Raw genomic sequence first — 16,419 nt, 5'->3', positions numbered from 1 at the left:
TTTGGATCCATGGGGTGGGGTTTGGGTCCAGGGGCGGGGTTTGGGTCAAGGGGGCGCGGTTTGGGTCCAGGGGGCGGGGTTTGGCTCCACAGGGCGGAGTCAGTTTGAGGGGCAGGGCCAGGCCAGATGGGGCGGGATTTGTGCCCGGGGGGGCGGGCTAGTGCAAGGGGGCAGGTCAGACGCAGGGGGCGGGGTCAGATCGAGGGGCGCGGTCAGGTCGAGGGGCGGGGTCTTGTTGAGGGGGCGTGGTCCGGCTGATGGGGCGGGATCAGTCTGAGGGAGGGGTCAGGCCGAGGGGGCTGGGTCAGGCTGAGGGGGCGGGGCCAGGCTCAGGAGCCTGTTCGGGCTGAGGGGGCGGGGTCAGGCTGAGGTGGCGGGATCAACCTGAAAGGCGGGGTGAGACTTGAAGGGCGGGGTCAGATTAGGGGGTGGGGCCAGGCTTTGGGATGAGTTCAGGCTGAGGAGGCGGGGCCAGGTCTCGGGGGAGGCGGGGTCTGGCATGAGGGGGCGGGGCCTGCCAGTAACGGCCGGTGCCGGCAGCGAGCGGACGGTGAGCGACTTGCAGCGAGAGACCGAGGCCTGAGGCCTAGTGCGATCGGAGCGGGGAGCAGAGAGCTGGGCCCAGTGCCGCCGACACCGGCAGAGGCAAAGGGAGCGGTATCGAGAGCGAGAGAGAGACGCGAGGCCCGGGCCCAGCGGGAGCGGCGGCAGCGAGCGGAGCGGAGCCGTGTCCGAGTGCGGGGCCGCTCAATGCCATGTGATGTGGAGCCTCACCCGGGTGAGAGACTGAGAGCAAACCCTCCCCAACCCCAAATTACTCCCCCATAGCCCCCAATAACCCAGATGAGAGAGGAAGAGACAGCACCCACCAAAACGCTAAACACCCGCCCAAATCGCCCCCTAAAAATCCCACATACACCCCCCCCTATAATCCGGGTGAGAGACTGAGAGCAAATCACCCCACCCACCCCCCCCAAAATCACCCCACCACCCCCAAATCACCCCCATACCGCCCCAATAACCTGGGTGAGAGACTGAGAGACAACACCCCACAAAAAATCACCCCCTAAACACCCCACCAAAAAAATCACCCCCGAAACACCCCACCAAAAAAATCACCCCCCTAAACACCCCACCAAAAAACCACCCCCCTAAACACCCCACCAAAAAACCACCCCCCTAAACACCCCACCAAAAAACCACCCCCTAAACACCCCACCAAAAAACCACCCCCCTAAACACCCCACCAAAAAACCACCCCCCTAAACACCCCACAAAAAACCACCCCCTAAACACCCCACAAAAAAACCACCCCCCTAAACACCCCACAAAAAATTACCCTCAAACACCCCACAAAAAATTACCCCCCTAAACACCCCACAAAAAATCACCCCGAAACTCCCACGTAGGCCCCCCCCGAAACTCCCACGTAGGCCCCCCGAAACTCCCACGTAGGCCCCCCCCGAAACTCCCACGTAGGCCCCCCCCCGAAACTCCCGCGTACGTCTCCCCCCCGAAACTCCCGCGTACGTCTCCCCCCCGAAACTCCCGCGTACGTCTCCCCCCCGAAACTCCCGCGTACGTCTCCCCCCCGAAACTCCCGCGTACGTCTCCCCCCCGAAACTCCCGCGTACGTCTCCCCCCCGAAACTCCCGCGTACGTCTCCCCCCCGAAACTCCCGCGTACGTCTCCCCCCCGAAACTCCCGCGTACGTCTCCCCCCCGAAACTCCCGCGTACGTCTCCCCCCCCGAAACTCCCGCGTACGTCTCCCCCCCAGAAACTCCCGCGTACGTCTCCCCCCCCCGAAACTCCCGCGTACGTCTCCCCCCCCGAAACTCCCGCGTACGTCTCCCCCCCCGAAACTCCCGCGTACGTCTCCCCCCCCGAAACTCCCGCGTACGTCTCCCCCCCCGAAACTCCCGCGTACGTCTCCCCCCCCGAAACTCCCGCGTACGTCTCCCCCCCGAAACTCCCGCGTACGTCTCCCCCCCCCCGAAACTCCCACGTACGTCTCCCCCCCCCCCGAAACTCCCACGTACGTCTCCCCCCCCCGAAACTCCCACGTACGTCTCCCCCCCCCCGAAACTCCCACGTACGTCTCCCCCCCCCCCCCGAAACTCCCACGTACGTCTCCCCCCCCGAAACTCCCACGTACGTCTCCCCCCCCCCCGAAACTCCCACGTACGTCTCCCCCCCCCCCCGAAACTCCCACGTACGTCTCCCCCCCCGGAAACTCCCACGTACGTCTCCCCCCCCGAAACTCCCACGTACGTCTCCCCCCCCCCCGAAACTCCCACGTACGTCTCCCCCCCCCCCCGAAACTCCCACGTACGTCTCCCCCCCCCCGAAACTCCCACGTACGTCTCCCCCCCCCCGAAACTCCCACGTACGTCTCCCCCCCCCGGAAACTCCCACGTACGTCTCCCCCCCCCCGAAACTCCCACGTACGTCTCCCCCCCCCCCGAAACTCCCACGTACGTCTCCCCCCCCGAAACTCCCACGTACGTCTCCCCCCCCGAAACTCCCACGTACGTCTCCCCCCCCCCGAAACTCCCACGTACGTCTCCCCCCCCGAAACTCCCACGTACGTCTCCCCCCCCGAAACTCCCACGTACGTCTCCCCCCCCGAAACTCCCACGTACGTCTCCCCCCCCGAAACTCCCACGTACGTCTCCCCCCCCGAAACTCCCACGTACGTCTCCCCCCCGAAACTCCCACGTACGTCTCCCCCCCCGAAACTCCCACGTACGTCTCCCCCCCCCGAAACTCCCACGTACGTCTCCCCCCCCGAAACTCCCACGTACGTCTCCCCCCCCGAAACTCCCACGTACGTCTCCCCCCCCGAAACTCCCACGTACGTCTCCCCCCCCGAAACTCCCACGTACGTCTCCCCCCCCGAAACTCCCACGTACGTCTCCCCCCCCGAAACTCCCACGTACGTCTCCCCCCCCCCCCGAAACTCCCACGTACATCTCCCCCCCCCCCCCCCCCCCCAAACTCCCACGTACACATCCCCCCCCACCACCGAAACTCCCACGTACGCCCCTCCAATAACCTGGCTGAGAGACCGAGAGAGAGACTGATTGAGACAGCAAAACAGCACCCCCCCCCCCCCAACCCACCGCTAAAAATGACCCCGAAACTTCCACTGAGAGACAGCAAACACCCCACCCCCGACGCCTTACCACCCCCCTCAAAATTCACCCCTCAACCCCTACGTACACCTGCTCCCCAATAACTTGGGTAAGAGACCGAGAGTGACTGACAGCAAACCCCCCACCCACCTCCGTCAAATAACCCAGGATAGAGAGACAGAGACTGAGAGAGAGAGAGACTGACAGCAAAACCCTCTAACTCCCCCCCACAACCCTCTCAAATAACGCAGGAGAGAGACTGAGAGACAGCAATCCCCAAGCCCCCCCACCCCCAACCCTAAACACTTCCCCCAAAAAATCACCCCTAAACTCTCACATCACCCCAAATAACCCAGGTGAGAGACTGACAGCAAAACCCTCTAACCCCCCTCAAATAACCCAGGTGAGAGAAGAAGAGAGTGAGTGAGGGATGAACAGTAAATCCCCATAAACCTTAACTCCTTCAAATAACCCGGGATTGAGAGAGAGAGAGACTGACAGCAAACCTAACACCCCCAACCCTCTCAAATAACCTGGGATATAGAGAGAGAGAGACTGACAGCAAACCACTCTAACTCCCCCAACCCCCTCAAATAATCTGGGATTGAGAGAGAGAGAGAGACTGACAGCAAACCTCTCTTAACTCCCCCAACCCTCTCAAATAACCCAGGATAGAGAGGGAGAGAGAGACAGAGACTGCAACCTCAACCCGAAGGATCAATCTAAATCGTGACACAATCCCCAAGGATTCCTCTAAATAGGTACACAGTCCCCAAGGATCACCTTAAATAGAGACACAATCCCCAACGATCACTGTAAATGGTGACAAAATCCCCAAACCTAAACACCTCCCCCAAAAAAATCACCCCTAAACTCCAACATACCCCCACATAACCTGGGTGAGAGACTGACAGCAAACCCTTCTAACTCCCCAACCTCTCAAATAATCCGGGTGAGAGACTGACAGCAAACCCTTCTAACTCCCCAACCTCTCAAATAATCCACGATAGAGAGACTGACAGCAAACCCATCTAACTCCCCCAACCCTCTCAAATAAGCCGCGTGAGAGACTGACAGCAAACCCGTCTAACTCCCCAACCCTCTCAAATAACCCGGATAGAGAGAGACTGAGAGACAGCAGCAGCACCCCCCCCATAACCCAGGTGAGAAACCGAGAGGGACTGACAGCCCTCTTCAAATAACCCGGGATCGAGAGAGAGACTGACAGCAAACCCCTCGAATTCCCCCAACCCTCTCCAATAACCCGGGATTGAGATTGAGACTGAGGCAGCAATTCCTCCCACCCACCACAAACTCCCACATACACCACCAAACCGCCTCCCCCCGCTCCCCCCCCCCCCCACCAGCAAATCCTAAAATAAATCCCAACTACCCCTCCCCCACGCGGCCAAATCATCCTGTAAACTCCCACATACCCACCTTCCCACACAATAACCTGGAGAGAGACAGAGATTGAAGCAAACCCTAAATTTAAACCCAAAACCCCCAATCAACCCTGACACAAACTTCTAACTAATCTGCCAGAAGCACACCACCACCACCCCCACCCAAGTCCCATTCCTGGCTCCTTGCCTCATAGAATTGCCATCCAAATTCTCTCCCTGTTGATCTTTCTGTGTATCGTGTGTGTCTCTGTCTCCGTGTGTTCGCGAGCGTATTTGTGCCCTAGTTTATCCCATGCGTAACATAGAGAGCCGAAGGGCCTGTACTGCGCTGTTATGTTCTATGCCTGACAAAGGCCGTGTACATTGTTAGCACTGCTGCCTCGCAGCGCCAGGAACCCGGCTTCAATTGCGGGCTTGGGTCACTGTCTGTGCGGATTTTGCACATTCTCCCCATGTCTGCGTGGGTTTCCTCCCACAGTCCAAAAGGCGTGCTGGTTAAATGCTAAATTCTCCCTCAGTGTTACCCGAACAGGCGCTGGAGTGTGGCGACTGGGGGATTTCATAGTAACTTCATTGCACTGTTAATGTAAGCCGACTTGTGACACTAACTTCTTGCTTCAACTCTGCCAGTGTAGCCCGGGCTCCCCTCCAAAATTCTTTCGCTGATGCATGTTAACATGTTTGCCAGAGTGAGTAATCAAGCTCCGTCCTGGGACTGTGGGAGGAGGGAGGAACTTTGAGCTAATTCAGAAAAATTGCTGCTTTGTTAAGGAAATGAGTGAGTCACGGGGCAGCCAAGAGCCATGACTCACCAACCTTGGCCCTACAACTTCCTTATTGCCTTCCGTTTGCTGGGAGCCATTAGGGGACAATTTCTCAATGTCGAATGAGGCCCTTCAGCTCATCTCCCTTACCCACCCACCCACCCGTGGGTACCTCCCCCCCTACCCACCCGTGGGTACCTCCCCCCCTACCCACCCGTGGGTACCTCCCCCCCTACCCACCCGTGGGTACCTCCCCCCCTACCCACCCGTGGGTACCTCCCCCCCTACCCACCCGTGGGTACCTCCCCCCCTACCCACCCGTGGGTACCTCCCCCCCTACTCACCCACCCGTGGGTGCCCCCCCCCCCCCCCCCCCCCCCAAATGTCCTACCCCTCCTCCCTGATGTCCCACCCCTCCCCCACCGGGTCAGTCTGCCTGCCTCTCTGTCTGTCTGTCTCTGTCTGTGTGTCTCTCTCTCTGCCTGCCTGTCTCTCTCTCTCTCTGTCTGTCTCTCTCTCTCTGTCTGCCCCTCTCTCTGTCTGCCCCTCTCTCTCTCTCTCTCTCTCCCCCTCCCAGTGCTATTTCTGGCCAGACCTTTGGAATCCCTCTGTGCCAATACAAATAATTGCCCGAAACCACCTTGGCTTTTTATCACTGCAATCAATTTGATGTTTCGCAGTCACCAACGAGCAATCAACTCCGTACCTTTGAGCCAGCGAATTAGCTGCCATAAAGTTTGCTAGATCGGGTGTCCATCTCCCCTGTGGTGCATCAGTTTTACTGTCTGCCGATCTCTTTCACGTCTTATGTGGGTGCCAGGAGCCAGAGTGCCATGTAACGCCAGACAGGGTGGTGTGATAAACCCCTGACTCCAAATGTTATGGGCTGCAGTTTCACTCCACAGACCTAAGCCCAGACGGACATATCCGGCGCTGAGTGGGGGCTGGGGTGCATGTCGGAAATATCGTCTTCTGGAGATACTAAACCAAGTCCTCGTCTGCCGCCTCAGTGTTCTAACCTTCCCCGCTCTGCCCACGCCCAGGTCAGTGTCCTGGGGCCATTATACATCCCTCAACTGTCATCGATTAAATAGGAACAGAAAATCTTGTGAAGACCCAGCAGCATCTGTGGAGAGAGAAAAACAGTTAAGATTTTCAGTGGCACAGTGGTTAGCACTGCTGCCTCACAGTGCCACAGAACTGGGCTCGATTCCCGGCTCGGGTCATTGTTTGTGCAGAGTCTGCACGTTCTCCCAGTGTCTGCAGGGGTTTCGACCGCGTGCTCTGGTTTCCTCCAAAGATGTGCGGATTAAGTGGATTGGCTGTGCGAAATTCTCCCTCAGTGTTACCCGAGCAGGTGCCGGAGTGGAGCGGGATTTGAGGGGAAACTTTTTCACCCAGAGGGTGGTGGGCATTTGGGATCCGCTGCCTGAAAGGGTGAATGAGGTGGGAACCCTCACAACATTGAAGAAGCATTTAGATGAGCATTTGGAAACACCCTAGCACGCAAAGCTTTGGACCAAGTGCTGGGTAATGGGATTAGAGTAGATAGGGGCTTGGTGACGGCCGGCGCAGACACGATGGGCCGAAGAGCCTCATTGTAATCTCCAGAGCTCTGACTCTCAAATGAAGGCAGCTCCTTTTGCCCTCCAAACATTGGCCCTCTCTCCCCACACGCTGCCAGACCTGCCGAGGTTTTACCAACACTTTCTGCTTTTATTTCCACTCGCTCTCCAGCATCCACAGAATTTTTGCTTTTATCAAAACAGAGGAGCAGGTATTTCATCACGTTCCTGTTTTTTTTTCTAAAGGGAATTTCCTCTGGGTACTCTGGTTTCCCCCTGCACTCCAAAGATGTGCAGGTTAGTTGGATTGGCCTTGCTGACTTGCTCCTTAGTGTCCAAAGATGTGTAGATTAGGTTGATTGGATGCGCTAACTTGCCCCTTAGTGTCCAAAGATGTACAGGTTAGGTAGATTGGCCGTGCTAAGTTGTCCCTTAGTGTCCAAAGATGCGGAGGTTAGGTGGATTGGCCATGCTAAATTGCCCCTTAGTGTCCAAAAATGTGTGTTAGGTTGATTGGCCATATAAATTGTCCCTTCGTATCCAAAGATGTGCAGGTTAGGTGGATTGGCCAAACTAAATTGCCCCTTTGTGTCCAAAGATACGTAGGTTAGATGGATTGACCATGCTAAATTGCCCCTTAGAATCCAAAGATGTATAGATTAGGTGGATTGGCCATGCTAAATTGCCTTGTAGTCCACCTAACCCACACTTTTTATCTTGGACTGTGAGAGGAATCTGGAGTACCTGGAGGAAACCCACCTAGACGCAGGGAGAATGTGCAAACTCCACATAGACAGTGATCTGAGGCCAGAATTGAACCCAGGTCTTTAGCGCTGTGAGGCAACAGCTCTAACCACTGTGCCACCGTGCTGCCCCTTTACAGTTTAGACATACAAAGAACCATGAACAGTACAACACAGCAGCAGGCCATTTGGCCCATGCCGATCATGATGCCCTGACTAAACTGAAAAAAAGACCTCCTGCTCTTATTCAGTCTGCATCCCTCTATTCCTGCCCTTTTCATGTACCTGTCTAGATGCCTCTTAAATATTGCTATTATGCCTGTTTCTCGTACCATCTCTGGCAGCACGTTCCAGGCACCCATCACTCTGTGTGGAAGAACTTCCCCCTCACATCTTCCTTAAACTTCCCCCTGTTCTTAGACTTAAGCGTATTAAATGGCAGTTCTCAGGCGGCACGATGGTTAGCACTGCTGCCTCACAGTGCTAGGGACCTGGCTTCAATTCCTGGCTTGGGTCACTGTCTGTGTGGAGTCTGGACGTTCTCCCCATGTTTCGTGGATTTTCTCCAGGTGCTCTGGTTTCCTTCCACAGTCTGAAAGATGTGCAGGTTCGGTGGATTGGCTATGCTAAATTATCCCTTAGTATCCAAAGATGTGCAGCTTAGGTGGATTGGTCGTGCTAAATTGCCCTTGGTGTCCAAAGATGAACTGCTTAGGTGTGAATTGCTCCCTCCATGTTACCTGAACAGGCACCAGATTGTGGCGACTTGGGGATTTTCACAGTAACTTCATTGCAGTGTTGATATACGCCAACTTGTGACACCAATAAGTAAATCATCTAAACGCCAGTGAATACAGGCCTGTTCGTCCCAATCTTTCCTCGCACGGTAATCCTGTATCCCTTCCCCGCTCGCTCGCATTTCAGTCACGGCGCTCCTCTTGATTGTAGCTACCATATTGCAAGCAGTGCATTCCCCTTCATTGCTGATGCAGATCTCCATCTGTAACTCCGCCATGAAGTGCTCGGACCAAATGATCGTATCAGGACCGACAGACGGGAAGCAGTTTTTGTTCTGAGAGCAATAATAGACCAGGGCTTGAGAGACACTCAGTCGCTCAAAGATCAGCCCGAGCTCTTGGAGCTCTGAGAAAATGGCAGCGAGTTCTGAAGGAAATGGGTTAGAGGAGGAGGCCACCGTGCTTTTCCAAAGGCCTCATTGTCGTGCTGGGTGTGCACATTGTTTGGGTACCTCCTGTAATTGTGCTGTGCCGCAAGGCTGGACGCTGGCTGCTGCCTTTCTGTCTGAGGGATACAGAGAGAGAGCAAGCTGCAGGGGAGGCACTGAGGCCCACAGCTTGCGTCTTGCTGGGAGTTGGGCTTGGAGGCTCTCGCCCTTGGAGGTGAAGCGGGACTGCTGCTGTGATTCTGCCAGGTGCTTCTGTACTAGCTGCAAGGTTTGATTTTAATTTGATTTGTTATTGTCACATGTATTGGGATACAGTGAAAAGTATTGTTTCTTGCTTACTATACAGACAAGCATACCGTTCATAGAGTACATAGGGGAGAACGATTTGATTTATTATTGTTGCATGTGTCAGCGTACAGTGAAAAGTATTGTTTCTTGCTTGCTATACAGACAAGCATACTGTTCATAGAGTACATGGGGAGAAGGATTTGATTTGATTTATTATTGTCACGTATTGGGATACAGTGAAAAGTATTGATTTTTGCGCGCTATACAGACAAAGCATACCATTCATAGATTATATGGGAAGAAGGATTTCATTTATTACTGTCACATATTGGGATACAGTGAAAAGTATTGTTTCTAGCGCGCTATACAGACAAAGCATACTGTTCGTAGGAGAGCGTGCAGACGGGCGGCATGGTAGCACAGTGGTTATCACTGCTGCCTCACAGCATCAGGAACCCGGGTTCAATTCCTGGCTTAGGTCACTATTTGTCTGCGTGGAGTCTGCACGTTGTCCCTGTGTCTGCGTGGGTTTCCTCCGGTTGCTGTGGTCTCCTCCCGCAGTCCGAAAGATGTGCTGGTTAGAGCAGATCGGCCGTGCTAAATTCTCCCTCAGTGTTACCCGAACAGGCATCGGAGTGTGGCGAATAGGGGAATTTCACAGTAACTTGATTGCAGTGTTAATGTCAGCTGACTTGTGACACTAATAAATAAGCTTTAACTTTAGCTTTAACTACCTACACCCCTCATAATTTTATAGTGCTCTATTAGGTCTCTCCTTGGCTGCTCCAGAGTAAACAACTATCAAAAGATCAGCTTAGTAAGTCACAGGACCATTCAAAAGTCTGACAGCAGCAGGGAAGAAGCTGTTCTTGAGTCAGTTGATACGTGACCTCAGACTTCGGTAACTTTTTCTAATGGAAGAAGATGGAAGAGAGAATGTCCGGGGTGCGAGGGGTCCTTAGTTATGCTGGCTGCTTTTCCTGAGGCAGTGGGAAGTGTAGACAGAGTCAATGGCTGGGAGGCTGGTTTGCGTGATGGATTGGGTTACATTCACAACCTTTTGTCATTTCTTGCAGTCTTGGGCAGACCATGAGCCATACTAAGCTGTGATGCAACCAGAAAGAATGCTTTCTATGGTGCATCTGTAAAAGTTGGTGAGAGTTGTAGTGGACATGCCAAATTTCCTTGGTCTTCTGAGAAAGTAGAGATGTTGGTGGGCTTTCTTAACTATAGTGTTGGCATGGAGGGTACCAGGACAGGTTGTTGGTGATCTGGACACCTAAAAACTTGAAGCTCTCAACCCTTTCTACTTTGTTCCCGTTGATGTAGACAGGGGCATGTTCTCCTTTACACATCCTGTGGTCGATGGCAATCTCCTTCGTTTTACTGACACTGAGGGAGAGATTATTGTCGTCGCGCCAGTTCACCAGCTTCTCTGTCTCGTTCCTGTACTCTGTCTCCTTGGCCTGCTGAAAAAGTAGGAGCTTTCTTGACTATAATGTCAGCATGGAGGGATTGGGACAGGTTGTTGGTGAACTGGACACCTAGAAAATTTGGACGGCATGGTGACACAGTGGTTAGCACTGTTGCCTCCCAGCGCCAGGGATTCGGGTTCAATTCCCAGCTTGGGTCACTATCTGTGCAGAGTTTGCACATTCTCCCCAGGTCTGCGTATGTTTCCTCTGGGTGCTCCGGTTTCCCTCCCACAGTCCAAAGATGTGCAGATCATATGTATTGGCCATGCTAAGTTACTCCTTAGTGTCCAAAGATGATTGGGTTAGTGGATTGGCAATGCTAAATTGACCCTTAATGTCCAATGATATACAGGTTAGGTGGATTGGCCAAGCTAAATTGCCCCTTAGGGTGCTGGGATGAGTTGATTAGAGGAATTAGTGGGGTAAATATGTGGGGTTAGGGCCTCGGGTGGGATTCTGGCCAATGCAAACTTGATGGGCTAAATGGCCTCATTCTGTACTGCAGGGTTCTGTGATTTGGAATTCAAGTTTGTTTTATTGTCTCTGTGTATTTCTCTTTCTCTCTCTCTCTCTTTGTCTCCTTTTCTTTCAGTTAACAAATTTCTTTGGTTTTTTCTGTTGACTTGCTCCCCTGCCTGTGTTCTTTGTATCGGGGACATGGTGAGTCTGATTAAAACATGCAATCCCTGCCAGGAATCTCCCTGTGGAGGGTTCAGAGTGTGAAGACGTGACAAACCTATTGGGAGCGGCTACTGTCGATTCCCTCTTGGGCAGCTGTCTCTTTTTTTTCGTTGAACACATCTTTGTTCACAGGACCTGGGCGTCGCTGGATAGGCCAGCATTTATTGCCCATTCCCTGATTCCTCTGGAGAAGGTGATGGTGAGCCGTGTGCCGTAGGTTAAACACGCAGTGCTGTCGGGGAAGGGAGTTCCAATGCTGCCCCTCCCAGCGACTGTGCAGGAACGGCGAGTTAGGATGGTGTGCAGTTTAGAGGGAACCTGCAGTTGCTGTGGGCCTGCTGCTGCCCTTGTACTTCCAGGGGGTAGAGCTTGAAGGTTTGGACAGCACGGTGAGTTGCTGCAGTGCATCTTGTAGATGGTGTACCCAGCTGCCACAGAGTGTCAGTGTTGGAGGGAGTTGAAGATGGTAGATGGGGTGCCAATTAAAGCGAGGCTGCTTTGCCGAAGTATTGTTGCAACCGCACAAGTTTTTCGTTCATTCATGGGACACGCGAGTCGCTGGCTAGGTCAGCATTTATTGCCCTATCCCTAGTTGCCTTTGGGAAAGTGGTGGGTGAGCCGCCATCTTGAATCGCTGCAGTTCACGTGCTGAGAGTTGACCCACAATGCTGTTAGGGAGGGAATTCCAGGATTTTGACCCCAGCAACTGCGAAGGAACGGCCGATATTTTTCTGAGTCGGGCTGATGAGTGGCTTGGAGGGGAACTCGGGGATGGTGGTGTTCCCATGTGTCTGCTGCCCTTGTCCTTCTAGATGGTAGAGATTGTGGGTTTGGAAGGTGCTGTTGAAGGAGCCTTGCTGCAGTGCACCTTGTAGATAGTACACACGGCTACCACCGGCCATCAGTGGTGGAGGGAGTGAATGTTTGTGGATGGGATGCCAATCAGGAGGGGCTGCTTTGTCCTAGATGGTGTCGAGCTTCTTGAGTGTTGTTGGGAGCCGCACCCATCCGGCAAGGGGAGACTTGTGTCCTTGTAGATGGTGGATAGGCTTTTTGGGGGGGGGGGGGGGGGGGGGGGCGGGAGTCAGGAGGTGAGTCACTTATCACAGCATTCCTAGCCTCTGACCTGCTCTTGTAGCTGCTGTGTTTATTTGGTGAGTCAAGTTGAGTTTCTGGTCAATGGTAACTCCGAAGATGTTGAAAGTGGGAGATTCAGTGGCAGCAAAACCATTGAATATCAAGGGGGTGTTGACTTTAGTCATGTAGTGAGTGGGTGGACAGGCATTAGGGAGATGGGGTGAGTTGCTCGATGTAGAATTTATAACCTCTGAATTTCTCTAGTTTAGCCACAGTATGTATGGTTGGTCCAGTTCAGTTTCTTAGCATAAAATCAGAGAATCCCTACAGTGGAGAAGGAGGCCATATGGCCCATCGAGCCTGCACCAACGACAATCCTACCCAGGCCCTATCCGCATCATATCCATATTTATCCTGCTAACCCCTCTAACCTACACATCCCGGGTCACTTAGAGGCAATTTAGCATGGCCAATCAACCTAACCTGCACGTCTTTGGATGCTGAGGGAGAATTTCACATGGCCAATCCACCTAACCCACATATATTTAGATACTAAGGGACAATTTAGCAAGGCCAATCCACCTAACCTGCACATATTTGGAAACTAAGGGGCAATTTATTATGGCCATCCACTGAACCTGCACATCTTTGGACACTAGGGGCAATTCAGCATGGCCAATCCACCTATCCTGCACATCTTTGGACTGTGGGAGGAAACTGGAGCATCCAGAGGAAACCCACGCAGACACGGGGGAGAACGTGCAAACTCCACACAGACAGTGACCCAAGCTGGGAATCGAACCCGGGTCCCTGACGCTGTGAGGCAGCAGTGCTAAACACAGTGCCACCAAGCCACCCCTTCTGGGCAATGCTGAGCCCCCAGGACATGGACAGTGGGGGAGTCCGTGATTGTAAAGCCAGTGGGTGATGGCATTGATAGTCATTGCTTGGCACTGATGTGCCAAGAATGGTACTTGCCACTTACATCCGTCCATGTTGAAATGTTGTCTGGGTCTCGCTGTATCCGGGTACTAACTGCGTCAGTGTCTGAGGGGAAGCGAAAGGTGCTGAATGCTCAAAAATACATCTCCACTTCTGACCTTTATGATGAGGGTAGCACATTGTGGCTGATTGAGACCAGCCCCAGGTCTGATGTCTTCCTCTGTGCCTGTGTCCTGTAGTAGAAATGCCGGAGTTGGACTGGGGACCTGTGTCCCGTACACATGCCAGCCCATCTACAGTGAGTTTAGGCCCTTCCTGAAATGACGATCCCTGTATCTACTGTGCAAACCTCTGCCTGTGCGCTTTACCTGGATCAAGTGTGAACAGTAGTCAGCATTCGGGCAGCAGTTTGTATTAGTCCTCCCTCTGCTTGTGGTTATAGAATTGTAGTGCAATACAGCACAGAAACAGGCCTCTCGGCCTGACCAGTCCATGCTGACCATTGTGCCCTCCCAGCTAGTCCGACATTTGGCCTGTATTCCACTAAGCCTTTCCCATCCATGTACTTATCCAGATGCTTTTTAAATGTCGCTATTGTACCTGCCTCAACCACTCTGTCTTGCAGCTCATTCAATCTGTGGCGAGTTTGTTTAAAATGTGCAGTCCCTGCCAGGAATCTCCTTCTGAGAGGTTTCAGTGGGTAATGACGTGACGGACCTATTGGGAGCGGTTACCGTCAATTCCCTCTTGGGCCTCTCTCTCTCTCTCTATTTTCTTTGAATATATCTTTGTTGAATATATTTTTGGCGTCGTTGGAGGCCAGAATTTATTGCCCATCCCTAATGCTTCTTGAGAAGGTGATGGTGAGCAGTGTGCCATAGGTAAACCTGCAGTGCTGTCGGGAGGGTAAAGAAGTTGTCCCTTAGGCCCCTTTGAAGTCTTACCCCTCCCTAGAAAGGCGATGCATCAAATTGATCTTTCTCTACACCCTAGCTATGACTGTAACACTATATTCTGCACTGTCTCCTTTCCTTCTCTACGAACAGTATGCTTTGTCTACATAGCATGCAAAAAGCAATTCTTTTCACTGTACCCCAATACATGTGACAACAATAAATCAAATCCTTCTCTATGTACTCTATGAATGGTATGCTTTGTATAGCATGCAAGAAATAATACTTTTCACTGTATCCTTTTACATGTGACAATAATAAATCAAATCAAAATGGCCCAGTGGTATTATCGCTGGATTATTAATACGGAAACTCAGTTCATGTTCTGGGGACTGGGTTCGAATCCTGCCAAAGTAGATGGTGGAATTTGAATTCAGTAAAAAAAAAAATCTGGGATTAAGAATCAGTTGACGGGGACATGATGGCATTGTGGTATTATCACTGGATTAGTAGTCCAGTGATCCAGAGTAATCCTGATCTCTGGGGACCTGGGTTCAAATCCCACCATGATGTTGGGGGGGGCAGTTTAGAACAGAGTTGAGGAGGAACAACTTCACTCAAAGGGTGGTGAACCTCTGGAATTCTTTGCCCATTGAAGTGGCGGAGGCTACCTCGTTGAATATGTTAAAGTCACGGGTAGATAGATTTTTGATAGACAGGGGAATTAAGGGTGATGGGGAGCGGGCGGGAAAGTGGAACTGATCCACTCCAGATCAGCCATGATCTTATTGAATGGCGGGGCAGGCTCGAAGGGCGAGATGGCGTACTCCTGCTCCTATTTCCTATGTGGAGATGCTGGCATTGGACTGGGGTAAACACAGTAAGAAGTCTTACAACACCAGGTTAAAGTTCAACAGGTTTATTTGTAGCAAATGCCGCTAGCTTTGGGAACTGGCTGTTCCTTCGTCAGGTGAATGGGAGTTTTGATCACAAACAGAGCGTATAAAGGCATAAACTCAATTTTTAGAACGATGGTTAGGATGTGAGTCTTTCCAACTAATCAAGTCTTATAGGTGCAGACAATGTGAGTGGAGAGAACATTAAGCACAAGTTAAAAAGATGTGTATTGTTTCCACACAGGAAAGTTAGTGAGATTTTGCAAGTCCAGGTAACGCCCACAACTTGCCTGGACTTGCAAAATCTCACTAACTTCCCTGTCTGGAAACAATACACATCTTTTTAACTTGTGCTTAATGTTCTCTCCACTCACATTGTCTGTACCTATAAGAGTTGATTAGCTGGAAAGACTCACATTTCAATCACTAATCTGTAAACTGAGTGTGTGCCTTTCTATGCCCTGCTTGTGATGAGAACTCCCACCCAGCTGACGAAGGAGTAGCGCTCCGAAAGCTAGTGGTGTTTGCTACAAATAAACCTGTTGGACTTTAACCTGGTGTTGTGAGACCTCAAATCCCACCATGGCAGATGGTGAAATTTTGTTTTTCAATTCCGGACTTGGATACCTGCCTGTGCGGAGTCTGCGCGTTCTCCCTGTGCCTGCTTTGGTTCCCTCCGGGTGCTCCGGTTTCCTCCCACACTCCAAAGATGTACAGGTTGGATTAATTGGTCATATTAAATTGGCCCTTCGTGTCAGGGAGACTAGCAGGATAAATATGTCGGGTTATGGGGATAGGGTGATTGCGGTCGGTGCAGAGTTAATGGGCTGAATGGCCTCCTGTTGTAGAGATTCTGTGAAGCCTCTGCCCTCTGAGTTATCAATTGCCCTTGCCTGGGGGAAAGGCTGGTTGCTGCAAACACCTCTTTGCAGCTGGAATTACAGTAAATGCAGTCAGTCACCCTTCTCTCAGATTGTCCCTGTGTTGACACCAAACCATAACCGTAACAGTGGGTGTAGTCTGGTGCCCCCGCTCCAGCCGGCAACTCAGAAGTGAGGAGAGAAAGCAGTGGGATAATTACAAGTTTGCGGGCTGTCTGTGGAAAGGAGATGGGAGCTGGCCCATCACTCAGAGGCAGACCGCGAGGCACTGGCCCTTCAATTAGTGGTTGTTGGACACGCTCCAGAGTTCTGCTGTCCCCTCGTGCCCCAGCTGTGCTTACAGGATGCACGGACATAGCCCGAGTCACTGCGGCCCTGCAGTTTACTGGGAAACGCCTGCGTTCCAATGCCTCCAGTGTGCTGCTTCACTCCACTCCCCTCCCCTTTCCCCCACCCCTGACCCCATACTCACCTGCATTTTTGACCA

General features: G+C 52.6%; 1 protein-coding gene across 2 annotated transcripts in view; it reads left to right on the top strand.

Annotated features, from left to right (window-relative positions):
* The first annotated feature begins 526 nt into the window (after positions 1-526).
* The window catches only part of LOC145340042 (polyamine-transporting ATPase 13A3-like), a 74,196-nt gene continuing 58,303 nt past the window's right edge, over positions 527-16,419 (top strand). For both annotated transcript variants that reach the window (XM_080184463.1, XM_080184462.1), the window contains exon 1: positions 527-778. The gene's annotated coding sequence lies outside the window, so the exon portion shown is untranslated. The remainder of the gene's footprint in view (positions 779-16,419) is intronic.

This window comes from Carcharhinus amblyrhynchos, unplaced genomic scaffold (assembly GCF_965287045.1).
Source record: "Carcharhinus amblyrhynchos unplaced genomic scaffold, sCarAmb.v2.hapA scaffold_738, whole genome shotgun sequence".
Classification (NCBI taxonomy): domain Eukaryota; kingdom Metazoa; phylum Chordata; class Chondrichthyes; order Carcharhiniformes; family Carcharhinidae; genus Carcharhinus; species Carcharhinus amblyrhynchos.
The sequence above is the reverse complement of the archived record's forward strand: the minus strand, read 5'-3'. Positions and strand labels throughout refer to the sequence as shown.